Here is an 11,718-nt window from a genome sequence, read left to right on the forward strand (position 1 = left end):
AAAAACATTTACTATCTTAGCATTTGATGTAATAAGCAACACATTTCTACATTTGAAATACTCCAGAAACATAGGGTAAACACCATGAAACTGTTTAGGATTTCTTCATATGATACAAGCTGTGTTGTACATTCACCCAAGTTCTACTGGTGATATTATCAGTTTGAAATAGTCCATTGGAAGCTCATATGAATGTTATAAAACTGTGGTGGAAACCAATAATATGCCCTTAATGAAATGTATTAATTTGTACAGCTGACCAGAAGTGCACTGATGTCATTAGTTCTAGAAGTTCCATACAGTCACCAACTCTATCACCTTTTTAAAAAAGGGCAGTTTTCAGCATTCAAGGGTTTAACTCAGTGGTAGAGCGTAGGAGTGCAGTTCAAGAAGTCCCTGTTTCATAACCATATACCCTCGTCAATAGATCCTGTTAAAATGTTTTTCAACCCAATGCACTGTAAGAAACAATAGGATATATCTTCATTTCATATAAAAAACAATGAACAATTGGGTTTAATTATGCTCTTAGCACAAAATCAACAAACTGCAGTAGAGAAGCAGTTACATTTTGCAGAATTTTTGCATTTGACACATTTTTTTTTTCCATGTTCCAAGATCTACATGTGATACGAAAAGTATGAATTCTTGCAATGGAAACCTCACTGTATTTTACCAAGGCATATAAAGGACATCCTTCGCACCCCATATACTTATAAGGAGGGTTTGGTGGCTGAAAATGCTTTGCTTTGATGGTGATTGCATGTTGCTTGCACTTTGTACATATTACTGAATTAATAAAGGTGAACTTTTCAGAACTGGGGGTATAGCTCAGTGGTAGAGCATTTGACTGCAGATCAAGAGGTCCCTAGTTGAAATCTGGGTGCCCCCTTGTTCAACTGTTTTACCTGTAGAAATATTATTTTAATTACATAAATTGAAGAACACATTTACAATCTTAGCATTTTATGTAATGAGCAACACATTTCTACATTTGAAATACTCCTGATCATCTCCTGAAACATAGGGTAAACACCATTAAGCTGTTTAGGATTTCTTCATATGATACAAGCTGTGTTTTACATTCACCCAAGTTCTACTGGTGATATGATTAGTTTGAAATAGTCCATTGGAGGCTCATATGAATGTTATTAAACTGTGGTGGAAACCAATAATATGCCCTTAATGAAATGTATTAATTTGTACAGCTGACCAGAAGTGCACTGATGTTATTAGTTCTACAAGTTCCATACAGTCACCCACTCTATCACCTTTTTAAAAAAGGGCAATTTTCAGCATTCAAGGGTTTATGTCAGTGGTAGAGCGTAGGAGTGCTTTTCAAGAAGTCCCTGTTTCATAACCATATACCCTCTTCAATAGATCCTGTTAAAATGTTTTCAACCCAATGCACTGTAAGAAACAATAGGATATATCATCATTTCATATACAAAACAATGAACAATTGAGTTTAACTATGCTCTTAGCACAAAATCAACTAACTGCAGTAGAGAAGCAGTTACATTTTGCAGAATTTGTGCATTTGAAAAAAGATTTTTTTTCCATGTTCGAAGATCTACATGTGATACGAAATGTATGATTTCTTGCAATGGAAACCTCACTGTATTTTACCAAGGCAGATAAAGGACATCTTTTGTACCCCTTATACTTATAAGGAGGGTTTGGTGGCTGAAAATGCATTGCTTTGATGGTGATTGCATGTTGCTTCCACTTTGTACATATTACTGAATAAATAAAGGTGAACATTTCAGAAATGGGGGTATAACTCAGGGGTAGAGCATTTCACTGCAGATCAAAAGGTCCCTAGTTCAAATCTGGGTGCCCCCTTGTCCAACTGTTTTACCTGTAGAATTTTTTTTTTAATTAAATAAATTGAAGTAAATATTTACAATCTTAGCATTTTATGTAATGAGCAACACATTTCTACATTTGAAATACTCCTGATCATCACCTGAAACATAGGGTAAACACCATTAAGCTGTTTAGGATTTCTTCATATGATACAAGCTGTGTTTTACATTCACCCAAGTTCTACTGGTGATATGATCAGTTTGAAATAGTCCATTGGAAGATCACATGAATGTTATAAAACTGTGGTGGGAACCAATAATATGCCCTTAATGAAATTTATTAATTTGTACAGCTGACCATAAGTGCACTGATATCATTAGTTCTACAAGTTCCATAGAGTCACCCACTCTATCGCCTTTTTAAAAAAGGGCAGTTTTCAACATTGAAGGGTTTATGTCAGTGGTAGAGCGTAGGAGTGTAGTTCAAGAAGTCCCTGTTTCATAACCATACACCCTGTTCAATAGATCCTGTTAAAATGTTTTTCAACCCAATGCTCTGTAAGAAACAATAGGATATATCATCATTTCATATACAAAACAATGAACAATTGGGTTTAACTATGCTCTTAGCACAACATCAACAAACTGCAGTAGAGAAGCAGTTACATGTTGCAGAATTTGTGCATTTGACAAAAGTTTTTTTTCCATTTTTCAAGATCTACATGTGATACGAAATGTATGAATTCTTGCAATGGAAACCTCACTGTATTTTACCAAGGCAGATAAAGGGCATCCTTCGCACCCCATATACTTATAAGGAGGGTTTGGTGGCTGAAAATGCATTGCTTTGATGGTGATTGCATGTTGCTTGCACTTTGTACATATTACAGAATTAATAAAGGTGAACTTTGCAGAACTGGGGATATAGCTCAGTGGTAGAGCATTTGACTGCAGATCAAGAAGTCGCTAGTTCAAATCTGGGTGCCCCTTTGTTCATCTGTTTTACCTGTAGAAATATTTTTTTAATTAAATAAATTGAAGAAAACATTTACAATCTTAGCATTTTATGTAATGAGCAACACATTTCTACATTTGAAATACTCCTGATCATCACCTGAAACATAGGGTAAACACCATTAAGCTGTTTAGCATTTCTTCATATGATACAATCTGTGTTTTACATTCACCCAAGTTCTACTGGTGATATGATCAGTTTGAAATAGTCCATTGGAAGATCACATGAATGTTATACAACTGTGGTGGAAACCAATAATATGCCCTTAATGAAATGTATTAATTTGTACAGATGACCAGAAGTGCACTGATGTCATTAGTTCTACAAGTTCCATGCAGTCACCCACTCTATCACCTTTTTAAAAAAGGGCAGTTTTCAACATTGAAGGGTTTATGTCAGTGGTAGAGCGTAGGAGTGCTTTTCAAGAAGTCCCTGTTTCATAACCATATACCCTCTTCAATAGATCCTGTTAAAATGTTTTCAACCCAATGCACTGTAAGAAACAATAGGATATATCATCATTTCATATACAAAACAATGAACAATTGAGTTTAACTATGCTCTTAGCACAAAATCAACTAACTGCAGTAGAGAAGCAGTTACATTTTGCAGAATTTGTGCATTTGAAAAAAGATTTTTTTTCCATGTTCGAAGATCTACATGTGATACGAAATGTATGATTTCTTGCAATGGAAACCTCACTGTATTTTACCAAGGCAGATAAAGGACATCTTTTGTACCCCTTATACTTATAAGGAGGGTTTGGTGGCTGAAAATGCATTGCTTTGATGGTGATTGCATGTTGCTTCCACTTTGTACATATTACTGAATAAATAAAGGTGAACATTTCAGAAATGGGGGTAAAACTCAGGGGTAGAGCATTTCACTGCAGATCAAAAGGTCCCTAGTTCAAATCTGGGTGCCCCCTTGTCCAACTGTTTTACCTGTAGAATTTTTTTTTTAATTAAATAAATTGAAGTAAATATTTACAATCTTAGCATTTTATGTAATGAGCAACACATTTCTACATTTGAAATACTCCTGATCATCACCTGAAACATAGGGTAAACACCATTAAGCTGTTTAGCATTTCTTCATATGATACAATCTGTGTTTTACATTCACCCAAGTTCTACTGGTGATATGATCAGTTTGAAATAGTCCATTGGAAGATCACATGAATGTTATACAACTGTGGTGGAAACCAATAATATGCCCTTAATGAAATGTATTAATTTGTACAGATGACCAGAATTGCACTGATGTCATTAGTTCTATAAGTTCCATGCTGTCACCCACTCTATCACCTTTTTAAAAAAGGGCAGTTTTCAACATTGAAGGGTTTATGTCAGTGGTAGAGTGTCGGAGTGTAGTTCAAGAAGTCCCTGTTTCATAACAATATACCCTCTTCAATAGATCCTGTTAAAATGTTTTTCAACCCAATGCACTGTAAGAAACAATAGGATATATCATAATTTCTTATACAAAACAATGAACAATTGGGTTTAACTATGCTCTTAGCATACAATCAACAAACTGCAGTAGAGAAGCAGTTACATTTTGCAGAATTTTTGCATTTGACAAAAGATTTTTTTTCCATGTTCCAAGATCTACATGTGATACGAAATGTATGAATTTTTGCAATGGAAACCTCACTGTATTTTACCAAGGCAGATAAAGGACATCCTTCGCACCCCATATACTTATAAGGAGGGTTTGGTGGCTGAAAATGCTTTGCCTTGATGGTGATTGCATGTTGCTTGCACTTTGTACATATTACTGAAATAATAAAGGTGAACTTTTCAGAACTGGGGGTATAGCTCAGTGGTAGAGCATTTGACTGCAGATCAAGTGGTCCCTAGTTGAAATCTGGGTGCCCCCTTGTCCAACTGTTTTACCTGTAGAAATATTTTTTTAATTAAATAAATTGAAGAAAACATTTACAATCTTAGGATTTTATGTAATGAGCAACACATTTCTACATTTGAAATACTCCTGATCATCACCTGAAACATAGGGTAAACACCATTAAGCTGTTTAGGATTTCTTCATATGATACTGAAGTGGGAGAATGGAAAAACAGGCTCCCGTCCTTCCCCTCTCGCGCCTGGCCTAAAGGATCACAGCCCAGGCACCCGCCACGAGAAGAGTTTGCCCATCTACCAGACGACCAAATACCCTGGTACAGGAACATACGGATATGTCCATCTGCCTGCCCAGCAGCCCGCCCTGCCCATGCCGACACCTGCGGCGCGGATCAACTAGACTAAAACCTACTCGTCGTTAGAGATGCCATAACGACCTAGCCAACGGTCAGCACACCTGTGCAAATATACACATTGGACACTCCTGCACCAATCTACACGAAGAATATACTCAGTGCTATGACGTAGGCGACAGACATACTCACAGACGTGCATCTTTATTATTTTCCACATAGGCTCCCAAAATGCAGAAACGCAAGACGCATCATGAACCCATCTAAAGAGCTTGCTTACGCTTCTCCTAAAACCAGGTGCCATAATGAGAAATATAATGAAGACACGATACTGGGGATAAGACAATATGATACTATAACCTAAAACGCCTGTGCATCAAACGGTTCCACCTATACACCAGGCCTAAGTAGGCCGCAAGCAAGAGCTTCCATGTACATTAAAAGAACGAGAGTCAGGTTGCTGATCCTGCAGAATGAGCCCGGCGAAAGCAGACAGCCAAGGTCGCAATGTTGCAAACCCACATTCCGAAAGCAGACCATCAAGGGCACAATGTTGCAACCTCGCACGCCGCGCACCAACGTTAAAGTCACACCTGCAAATTAACCCAGGCACACAGTGGAAAAACAATATTAATTGTGCAGAATTCTGCCTCAAACACGGTCTCACTTCACGTGACCAAGCCGAACCTGACAGGATGCCAAACCCAGGAGGAAGAAGGCGTCTGGATCCCTCGTTACAAGACACAGGCAGATACAATTAAAAAGGCTCAATGGACATCTGCGACAGTGGGAGTAGTCGGCCTTCCAGCTTATGAATAAGTCCTCACATTGTCTGCACATACTCATAGTGAAACAATGTTGCAAATGATAGGTGCACCGAGAGCTGGGAACAGCGATGGTCCCAGACTGGGAGGCTCGTGAGCGCACCAATCAGAACATGGGGCTCTTATCACTGACGCCATTAACATTAACCAATCATCAGGGGTCTTCATGTAACAATTCTCATGTATCTAATTGTAGGGACAACCCAGATATATCACCTGACTAACCCTTGTCCACTAATATTGCTCTCTATACGTATGCTATACTAACCCTACCACTCGAGCAACCAATTAAGAGTGGCGATAGGTTTTGTGCTAACTTTCCAATGTGACGCAAGTAGCGCGTCATACTAAGGTAAAAAGGGCCTGCGAGCCCCACGATTGTGTGTGTGTCAGGACGGACGCGTACGATCCTTGACCCATCCCTGCCGTTTTTGTCTAATAAACAGCAGAGTCACCTTGCTTCTTGCGTGTGTCTCATACTCTATCTCTTTTGGGATACACGGGAGGAGTTGGGGCCTCCCTGCCCGGAGGTCTGCGGACGGCCCGGCCGACCCCGGCAGAATTTCCCCCCGACAAGTTGGAGGCACTGCTGAGATCTGTTTAAGATCTGCTTTTTATTTTTACTTTTTCCAGGTGCTCCCGTTGCGAGGAGGCCCGGCGGCGCGGCACCCTCTGCCGTTGCCCCCTTCTGAGGACTACAGGACCATCGCGGAGCTGCGAGAAGACCGGACAGCGCAATCCGGATATTGGCCCTCGGGAGCCGGTTGAGAAGTATCCCGCCCGCGGTTGGCGAGTGTCCAGACGTGGTCCAGACGAGGGGAGGTGGCGAGCCGCTTGGAGGGGTGCACGCAGTCGAGCGGCCCCGCATAAAGAGAACTTGGTGAGCATGCCACGCACAACAAGCAATGTGAGATTGTGAAGGAGGGGGGAGGAATTAAATAGGGGAGGCGGGAGGTGTTGCACAGGTGCGCGGCGAAGGTTTGACAATTTAGTGTTGGCAATGGAATGAATGGTAGCCGAACAAGTGCGAGAGCAGTCGGCTACGTTACGCGAAGGGGGGGGCGGAGCACGAAAACATCACGTGCGGCCGCTCGTACAAACTGATTGGCCTAGGTCGCGACTACGTGCAAGGGTGGGTGGGTGTGGTTTCCTACCATTTGGCATTTATTGATCAATGAGTAGATGAGGATCCCTATTGTTCGAGCAAGACACTCGATAGGTAGATGACGTTTCCCTGTAGGCGGTAGCTAGTTAGTTGCCCAATACGGAAGATAATTGGCTGGTTAAGCCCTCCTGTCGAGGGGCGTATCACACGTGAGGCGACGCAGCGTGCGCAGTACGATTATATCATTGATTTGATTACCTTGTTCCAGGAGTGACAGGAAGACAGCTGTAAGGTTAACGGGGGTAGATTGCAAGTGTATTTTGAACTTAAAGAATATATGAAGAATTTACCAGTAGCTCGAAGAGATCGGTGACGTCACCAATAGGGCTTTCATAGGATATCGCAAGCACAAGGCATCTTCGTTTTTGAGAGTGGTGGGGAAGAGAACTGTGGTAAGGGAGTGGAAGCGGAGATAAACGGTAAATGAGTTGATCGAGGAAAGGCGAAACGGGGGACGTGGCTGCGCACGGAGAACGCCGGCCACGGCAAGTGTAGAAGAAGGAGGAGGAGCACGTGAAAATAGGACGACGGTATAAGAACATCATAAGGGGTACACAGCCGCAGAGGGCTACGTGCGCCTCGGCCGCAGGGGGCCGTAAGGGTGTCGTATAAAGAAGGAAAGACAGAAGAAAATATACAAATGTAAAATACTATATTTTTGTAATTTTCCTTAGCGGAAACTTACGGGGCCAGGTAACGATATAAGGTTGTATATTGTACACTGCTAGTGAGATAACCACTACCAGATAGGGGAAGGGTAACAAGTGGAGCGCTATTATGTCATACGGGACAGGATCGGGAGGATGGGGGAACACCCTCACTACCCCACTACAACACATATGTATCACACTGCCACCCCATAGGGAGAAACTGATTAAGTACAGCATAGAATGGACCCAGGGGACGGATAACAAAATGATAACACCATGGCCGCCTAATGGTAGCTTCGATCCATATGCCCAACATTCACTATTAAACCATCTGCACAATACATACAAAGGGAAGAAGTTGGCAAACCACGTGGAGGTGTTTAACTTATGGAGGATGTTCCAAGGGTCCCGACCAGGACCAAATGGAATGTTCACTGTGGGGGAAATACCAGAAGAAAAAGAGATTAAGGAGGAAGGAGAGGATGGGAAAAAGGGGAGTGAAGACCCAAAGAACACGGGGAACGGACAAGAGGGAGGAGAAAAGAATAATACATCAGATGAAATAAAAAAGGAACCGAGCAACGATATACCCCTAGCGAAGGGAGTGAAAGCAGAGGGAGGGGGGTTGTACCCTTTAAGAGAATTAGGAGAAATAGAAAGAGGACAGCTAAGGGCGGCTGAGGGATACTCGAACCCGGCATACAGCCCTCCACCATATGTGGCTCATAGGAAGATGCAAGCAGGGGAGGGGAGAACTGGAGAAGAACAAACTGTGGAAATAGGAAATGATGAGTGGGTAGCTGCACAGATATTATTCAAATTACGAGGTTCATTAACAGGAGAAGAGAAGGAGGTAGTAAAGAAAACAGACGAGGATAATACCAGGGAGAGTGAAATGAGGGGGGAAGAGCTGTTACGACAAAAGGAAGAGATTTTGGAGGAACGACTAGCAAAATTAAGGGATGAGCAGAATGAATTGATCAAGCAGCTCGAGAGGGAGGAGAGAGAGAGAGCGAGGAAAAGGAAAGAAGGTAAGAAAGAATTGAAAAAATAAGGGAACGAAATGAGGAGCAAAGGAGAGAAGCTGAAAGGGTAAAAGCAGCAGCAGAAAGGGTATCAAGAGTAGTGCTGCGAGAAAAGAAAAGGGAAGAAGAAGAAAAGGAAAAAGAAATGGCAATGTGGAAGAGGAGATTACTATCAGAAACGAATAGGAAATATGAAGAAGGGAGGGTGATACAGAGTATTGTAGAAAAAGAAAGGGTGAAATGGGAAAGGAAGAAAGAGGATGAAAGAATATTGGAAGAGATGAGTAGTGAAGTGATGGAGGAATTAAAAAGGAAAAGGGAGGAAAATAGTAGGGAGATGGAGGAGAGAAATGAAGGAGAAAGAGAAGATAGGAGAAGGGAGAGTGAAGCATGGGGTATGTATATAGAAACATAGAAGTAGCAACAACATCAACACAAAGGGGAGCGGTTGATAAAGGAGAAACAGGAGAACTGGACCTAATAGACTTACAAACAGTAACAATCAAGGGGAAAAAGACCGAGTGGGGGGTGCCGTTTATGCCTGACTTTTGTAGTGAGGAAGAAGAAGGAGTGGAGAAGGAAGGAAGAAACAGTGAAAGGGAAAGTTTAGATAAACTATACCTCACCCGGACCAACACAGACTCACCATGGATCAGTAGGAGAAAGGATGAGCTGGAGAGAAGTGAGGAGGGAGAGCAAGGAATAGCGGAAAGTCAGACACATGAGGCCGCACCATCTCCATCCCCATCACGCCCTCACCCATCGCACCCTACATGCTCAACCACCTCACGCTTGTTACGCAAAATAAAACTCGCGCCCTTCACAGACGAACTGACACCCTATGCATGTCGGCTTAGAGACCTCCCTAGTCGCAGGCAGGAAGGACGAATACACATGCCCACATTAAATACAGGAAATGATGGAAGAAGGGGAAAAAATGGAGAAGAAAGAGTTACGAGCAGGGGAAATACAGACGAAATTGACAATGTAGAAGAAAGGGAAGAGGAGGAAGGGTGTGTGGACTCGATATTATGGAACACAAAGGGTAATGCGAGACATAACTTAATGCCACTTCTGGAGAGAGGAGGGGTTAGACCACAGTATGTCCCTTGGAAGCATACAGATAGGGAAAACATAAAATGCAGGCTCCCATCATTAAGTGGAGGTGCGGGTAAGTGGATATATGAAATGGAAAAACACACCGCAGGACAGAAACTGGCAGTAGGAGATGTAAAGGGCCTTTTAATATCAATATTAGGGGATAGAGCGGATGACATTTGGAAAAGAGCGGGATTCCATGGTGTAACAATAACAAACACATGGCATGATGGGGCACCATTCGCAAACTGCCGACATGCACTATGGCAGGCACTGAGGGTACAGTACCCAGACACGTCAGACATAGGAGCAATTACCTCCCGCAAGATGCGTGAGAACGAAGATCCTGTTGATTATATCCAGGAAATCCAAGAGAAGTGGCGCATGGAAACTAGAGAACAATGGGATAAAACACCAGCAATATTTTATCATATACTAGTACAAGGGCTCCCAGAAGGAGTTCAGAAACAACTAAAGAAAGTAGTAGGAATGGAAGCAAAACCATGGCCAGAAATACAACTGACTATAGTGCATCATTGCAGGACATGGCAAGGAAAAATGAAACAAAAGGAAGAGGACAGGAAAACGGAAGAGGCTAAACAAGTACAGAAAAAGCTTACTAGATACACAATGGAAGGGGCACTAATAACTACGCCTACAACAATGACCCAAAGCCCCACACAAGTAGTGGCTGCACAAGATTCCTCCCAAATACCACCTTCACAGACTATAACACAACAGGTGACCCAACTCCAACCATACACGACCAACATGGGAGGAGGACACCCAATGCAAGGAGCTGGGTATTATAATTATAACAGGGGGAGAGGAGGAATTATGAGAGGGAGAGGATACGGATATAACACCCAACAGCAGGTGGGAGGACTTAGAAATTCCTACCCCACAGGACAACCAGTATACCAGGACAACATAGGGAGCTTTCCATGGCAGAGTAGAGAACCACCGGTGTGTTGGAGTTGTGGACTATTAGGGCACATGTCACGCACGTGTAGAGTTAGACCAGGAACACCATCATGGAGTGAACAGGGACAACCAAGGCCCTCACAGGAACAGCAGGGCATACAGCAGCAGCAGACGTTGCAACAGGGACATGAACAGCAACAACTAATAACACAACAACAGCCACAGACATATTCACTGCCACAACAACAGGTAGTGACAGCACAACAACCCCAAGCACAAACAACCCAACTGGGTAGGGTGACGGTCTTGGGACACAACCCTTACACAGGAAATGGCCAATCGTTGTACCCTCAATAGGACAGCCCACAGACGGCCTTGGTGTGTCCCATCCTGTCAGTAACACCTAATAGTGTGGAGGAACCACGCATAGAGGTAACGATAGGTGACAAAAAATTATCATTCCTTGTTGACACCGGGGCGACCCGGTCTTGCATAAGGGAAGGTAAATTTAAGATGTCAGGCGAAGCCATGAACACCCAAGGATTCTCTGGGGCTAGAGGGTTGGTTCCCTTTACTGATAACATTCCCTTATCTATTGGAGATTATGATCTGTCAGTTCCACTTCTATATTATAGTGCCTCACCAGTAAATATACTGGGGAGAGACATAATGAACAGGTTGAATATGACAATCTCCTTTACTGAGGACGGCATAATTTGTTCTACTCCAGGGATTAACATGCTCACAGCACGACAGATTATGCAAGCATACTGCGGACAGACAGCGATTAGGGTGGAGCCAGTAGATGGCGAACTATTCCAGTATGGAACAGATATGGCATTTGCATGGATGCCAGGGATAGAAGGGAACATATGGAGGAGGCCAGCAGCCTATCTGTTCAGACCAGAAACACCTGTTAATGAACCAGAAGGAAAGGTGGTTTTAATGGAGATTGAGAGCATTATTGCAACAGCTGATTACATTGCTGTAC

At 42.5% G+C, this 11,718-nt stretch overlaps 1 non-coding gene across 1 annotated transcript; it reads left to right on the top strand.

The window, feature by feature from the left end:
- The first annotated feature begins 820 nt into the window (after positions 1 to 820).
- On the top strand, positions 821 to 892 carry TRNAC-GCA (transfer RNA cysteine (anticodon GCA)). The gene has a single exon. It is a non-coding gene; the product is annotated as a tRNA-Cys (tRNA).
- Positions 893 to 11,718: the final 10,826 nt, after the last annotated feature.

The sequence above is a fragment of the Ambystoma mexicanum genome, chromosome 4q, assembly GCF_040938575.1.
Source record: "Ambystoma mexicanum isolate Mex_15411 chromosome 4q, UKY_AmexF1_1, whole genome shotgun sequence".
Taxonomy (NCBI): domain Eukaryota; kingdom Metazoa; phylum Chordata; class Amphibia; order Caudata; family Ambystomatidae; genus Ambystoma; species Ambystoma mexicanum.